The sequence below is a fragment of the Notolepis coatsorum genome, assembly GCF_963971535.1.
Source record: "Notolepis coatsorum genome assembly, chromosome: 11".
In the NCBI taxonomy this organism is placed as follows: Eukaryota; Metazoa; Chordata; class Actinopteri; order Aulopiformes; family Paralepididae; genus Notolepis; species Notolepis coatsorum.
The window spans coordinates 121,787,908-121,793,907 of NC_140175.1; positions in this window are offsets into that span (position 1 = coordinate 121,787,908).

Sequence of the window (6,000 nt, forward strand, 5' to 3'; positions counted from 1 at the left end):
GTTACCCTGAACACTGCGCCTCCATCAGCAGCCGCCACCCCCCCCCCCCCCCCCCCCATTGCCGTGGCTTGTGAGCTGGTGTTGTTATTACCAGCATCAAACCTCGCATAGAAGGTATTGAGGTCATTTGCTAAGGAGATGTCACTGTTCAGTTTGAGGGAGGCGCCTTTGTAGTCTGTCATCGTTTTGAGCCCCTGCCACATAGCTCTAGAGTCAGCTTGTTCAAACTGGAGTTCAATTTTATCCCTGTAGCGCCGTTTGGCCTCTGACACTGTCCTCCTTACGTTGTATCGCGCCACCTTGTGGTCATTCATGTTGCCTGCCACTAGGCCGTCGTTGTATGCTTTGGTGCGCTCTCTCAGAGCTTCACGGACGGATTTGTCTACCCAGGGTTTTTGATTTGGGTAAACTCTCATTGTGGTAGTGGGGATTGTTTCTTCCACCAAAGTACAAACATAGTCCAGCACTGTCTCCGTGTAGACATTAATGTTATCTGTGTCGCGGAACACATTCCAGTCTGTGCAGTCAAACGCAGCCTGTAGCGTCTCCTCTGACGTCAAATCCCATTTCTGCACCTCTCGCGAGACTACAGGAGTACTTTTGATTCTCTGTTTGTACATTGGTGAAAGAAAGATGGACGCGTGATCTGATTTACCAAAGCCACTATCAGAATGAGCCTTGTAGCCACCTTTAAATTGCGTGTAACAGTGATCTAGGATGTTACCGCCTCTGGTGTTGCAAGTCACATGCTGATAGAAGTCAGAGTACAGTATGTCTACAACACTGATTCATCTGGTAAAGAGTAGAGTATATCTACAAGACGGTTAATCTGGTAAAGAGTACAGTATATCTACAAGACGGTTAATCTGGTAAAGAGTACAGTATATCTACAAGACGGTTAATCTGGTAAAGAGTACAGTATATCTACAAGACGGTTAATCTGGTAAAGAGTAGAGTATAAGACTGATTCATCTGGTAAAGAGTAGAGTATAAGACTGATTCATCTGGTAAAGAGTAGAGTATAACACTGATTCATCTGGTAAAGAGTAGAGTATAAGACTGATTCATCTGGTAAAGAGTAGAGTATAACACTGATTCATCTGGTAAAGAGTAGAGTATAAGACTGATTCATCTGGTAAAGAGTGCAGTATATCTAAAGGCTCCTTTACTTTATGGCCCTCTTCCTGGATAACTCCCCAGATTTACAATAGAGGGCATAGACCTGCTTGATTTATTGATTGATCGTTGATCCATAACATGGACAACAGGAGAACACATTAGTTGAAAGTTGTGCTCCTATATAGTCTTCTATTTTTAGAAGCTATCTTACCCAATGTCTGTCAAGGAAGATATATGGTCTGAATCGAACATGTTTTTATACCCAATAAAGTCAAAGAAATTTACTTGAAGGTGCTGTATAAGTTTTACCCAGTAACACATTTTTATGCATAATGTAAAACAGAAGAACAAACGATTTTACATTTATTGTTAATTGTCCTTATTCCTCCCATTTATTATTATTATTATTATTATTATCATTATTACCTTTATTTAGCTAGATAAAACATTAAGAACATTATTTACAATGTCGATCTGGTCCAAGAGGCCCCAACAGGAATACACCAAAAAAATTAAGATTATATATTAATAATAAAATAAAAACACAGTTAAGAATCATACAAGTTTCAAGTTTTCAAGTTTGTTTATTATTTGTCACATATAAAATACTTGTATGTACTTTACGGTGAAATCTTGTTTGTGTAAAAATTTGTTTATCTACATATAAACAAATAAACACATGCATGCCTATGTACAAAAGAAATAAACAGGGGAGGAGTGAAAGTGTGTGTGTGTGTGTGTGTGTGTGTGTGTGTGTGTGTGTGTGTGTGTGTGTGTGTGTGTGTGTGTGTGTGTGCGTGTGTGTGCGAGCGTGCATGTGTACGCAAACAGATGCGCGTGTCTAGGTGCGAGTATGAAGATGAATGGGTGCTTGTATGTTGTGTGAGAGGGTGTATGCAAGTGTGAAACTGGGGTATCAGCAAGAGCAGGAGAGATCTACTAAGTTGAGTATTTTCTTGAAGGCAGTCAGTGAAGTAAGAGCTGCTAGTTTAAGGGTGTCTTGAATAGCGTTCCAGTCATAAGCTGCTGCAAAGTGAAAGGAGTTTTGGCCGAAGGTGGTCCTGGATCTTGGGATGTTTAGTTTGATGAGCTAAATGTATGGACAGATATTGTATTACACCTAATCTCCTACAGATAATGTTATAAAATTCTATGTTTGTTTGGTAAATTTCACATTCATAAGTCCTGGGTGAATATTTATGTATTTAGCATTGATTTCAACTCTCTTATTACAATGACTTTTAACACTTTGGCGACCAAAGTCCTGCGGCGATTTATAGTCCAGAGGATCGAGCGTTGTCAACAAACCGATGTACTTTCTAACAGCTATATATATACTTTATAGTATTGCTATCTGTCCATTCTCATTGTCACTTGAGTGCATAAACCGTGCCTTCATAATGGCTTAAAGAAAATAAAAATCGATCGGTTGGTTGTCATTTTATAGCACCGTGAATATAAGGTTTATCGCAGTTTTCGCCTCGTCTTTTTTCTGGGGAGCTAGATAATAGGCTAAAGGCTAGTCACGTTATATCAAACGCCATTTCTGCTGTATATATACGAATGAAATAAAACAAACTGCGTAGCATCCGGACTATTACAGAGCATCTATGGATGAAATGGGGGCGGCGGGGGACGCCGATTACTATTATTTATTAGCAATACAGTGTGCGTTCAAGTAGCCATTTTCACTGATCGATCACGTTGCGTTTTAAAACAATGTCCAATCCAGCTGTAATTTGGGGGAATAGTATCCTACCGTCAGCATTTCGTCATTAGTCATCGGAATCTGGTAGATCGATATGTCCATTGGCTGATCATAAATCCCATTATTCCAGGCTGAAATCTGCGTTCGGTAACGTGATCAAAGATGGAGTATGTTCAGCTGGGATCGAGGCTCATATGAAACGCCCACAGACAGTAAAACATTTTTTTTTCAATCGCCCTCAATGATACTGCAGTGGAGCGATGGCGCCCCTAAGCGGATCTGGCCGGTATTGCATGTTTCGAAAATCAAATATGCGGGTAGGTCCTGCAAGTCGATCGGGGACATTAATAGCATTATTAATATGGAATAAAACAATAACAACTCGCCACGAGTAGAGGCGGCCACGTGGCGTAGTGGGCAAGGCGCTCGCCACGAATGCGGAGACGCTGGGCTCGCCTGTTCGAGCCCAGCGCTCCACATTGCTTTCAGTTTAGCTGGTCGTTCATACTAATACACATTGGCCGTATTAGGGGGTGGGAAACTGATGGGTGGGGATCGTTACTCCTTGCCACTAAGAGATCGAGCTGCGCAGGTGAAAAGATGCGACTGCTGTTACCTCAAGTACCGGAGGGGACTTGTGCTATGTATGACTTAGTCCACATTGCAGCCGGCTTGTGGGAGGCAAGAAACAGCGTTCGTGACAGGGGAGGGTTGAATTGGATGATACGAAATTGGGATGGGAGAAAAATGTAGAAAATGGGAGAAAAAGTGGATAAAAAAAAAAAAAAATCGCCACGAGTTAACCCGTGGCTCTGGTCCACAACGCATGGCACCGTAACACGTATAAACTCGTGGCTGGTCCTTAAAGTGTTAACAAAGACTGAGCTTGTTCAGCACCTTCTTGAGATCACGTGTACAAAAAATCTAAGCAAATGAATAAAGGGAAGATGATTAAACAAAATGTTTTGTAGATACAGTACTGAATTCTGCCAACCGGTCACATGCAATTTGAAATATTATTATAGAATATAGAATAGCAGGCCTATGAAGGACCTTATTATAGCCAACTCGCACAGCTATGGATTGGGCCAAATCTTCTCTTTCAAATGACAGAGTTTAGATTTAGTATCACCAGGCGTGCATGAAGAACAGAGAATGAAATCCACTGTATGTACAGTAGGTTTTTTATTCTTGCTACAGCTCCGCCATTTTGAAACTGATTTCAACACGGATGGTTGCTAAATGTTCACAATAGGGGAGACAAACTAACTGCGCTCCAATATATGCCAATAACGTTATGTTTTGTGGTATATAATCCAGAGAAATAAGAGAAATTAAAAGAATTCATACACAAGTCATTTGCTTTCAGGAAGCTAGAATCCGTTGGGTAGTGTACATTTACATTTACATTTAGTCATTTAGCTGACGCTTTTATCCAAAGCGACTTACAAGTTCTGTACGACAAGCCATCAGGAAGAGCACAACTCTATCAGCTGAGTAACAATGTTCATCAAAGTGTTGTGTGCTACAGTGTAGGTTAGTTTATTAGGACAAGTGCATGACAGTATGGTTAGTTAGGGTTAGATTTTTTTTTTTTTTTTTTTTTTTTAATTCAGATAATGGTTGAAGAAGTGAGTCTTTAGTCGACGGCGAAAGATTGGACGTGTTTCGGCTGTCCTAACTGGGGTGGGTAGTTCATTCCACCATTGTGGGGCAAGGACTGAGAATAGGCGACTTCTCTTTGATGACCCTCCCGGAGCTTGGATAGGAGTAGGTCTGAGGCGGCCAGAAGATGCAGAGCGTAGGGGTCTTGAGGGTGTGTAGTTAGAGACCATTGACCGGAGGTAGGCGGGAGCAGTTCCCTTTGCCGCACGGTATGCTAGGTCAAGGGCCTTGAAGCGGATTCGTGCAGCAATGGGGAGCCAGTGCAGGTCCCTAAGAAGTGGGGTGACATGGGCCGACTTCGGTAGGTTTGAGATCAGGCGGGCCGCTGCGTTCTGAATGAGTTGAAGAGGCTTAGTGGCAGTGGCCGGGAGGCCAGCGAGCAGTGCGTTGCAGTAGTCGAGGCGGGAGATGACTGTTGATTGGACGAGGAGTTGGGTGGCTTCTTTTGTCAGGAAGGGGCGTATCCTTCTGACGTTGCTCAGGAGGAATCGGCAGGTTCTGGTTGTCGCTGCGATGTGAGCAGAGAAGTTCAACTGGTCGTCGAGGACAACACCAAGGTTCTTGGCGGTCGGGGACGCGGTCACAGCTGCATTCTCGACTGTGATGGAAAGGTCGGTCAGGGGGGAGGATTTGGCCGGCAGGTGGAGCAATTCTGTTTTGCTTAGGTTCAGTTTGAGGTGGTTGGTCGTCATCCAGGCGGAGATGTCGGACAGACAGGCCGAGATCCGCTCAGAGACGTGGATATCTGAGGGAGGGAAGGAGAGGAAGAGTTGAGTATCGTCGGCATAACAGTGGTAGGAGAAGCCATGAGACGTGATAATGTTACCCAGTGATTTAGTGTAGAGGGAGAAGAGAAGGGGTCCTAAAACCGAGCCCTGGGGGACACCCGTCCGCAGGGGGCGGGTGGCCGACAGGGTCCCTCTCCATGACACTTGGTAGGAGCGGTCATTGAGGTATGATGACAACCATGTCAGCGCAGAGCCAGCCACTCCCATTCCTGCGAGGGCCGCGAGGAGGATCTGGTGGTTGACTGTGTCGAAGGCTGCAGATAGATCTAGGAGAATCAGGACAGAGGAGAGGCCTTTCGCTTTTGCTAAGTGAAGTGCCTCTGTGACCGCAATGAGGGCTGTCTCTGTGGAGTGACCAGTCCTGAAGCCTGACTGATTAGGGTCTAGGAGGTCATTCTGTAAGAGATAAGCAGTAAGTTGGTTGGATACAGCACGTTCAAGTGTTTTAGAAAGGAAGGAGAGAAGAGAGACAGGACGGTAGTTGCCTATGACGGTAGGGTTCAGGGATGGTTTTTTTATGAGGGGCGTGACTCTGGCTTGTTTTAGGGAGGTGGGGACCACCCCCGAGTTGAGTGAGGAGTTGATGGTTGCAGTTAGGAATGGGAGGATGTCTGGTGCTATGGACTGGAGGAGTGGGGAAGGTAGCCGGTCCAGCTGGCATGTAGTCGGACGGTTCGACGTTACCAGTGTCAGGGTCTCGGCTTCTGTAATGGGAGAGAA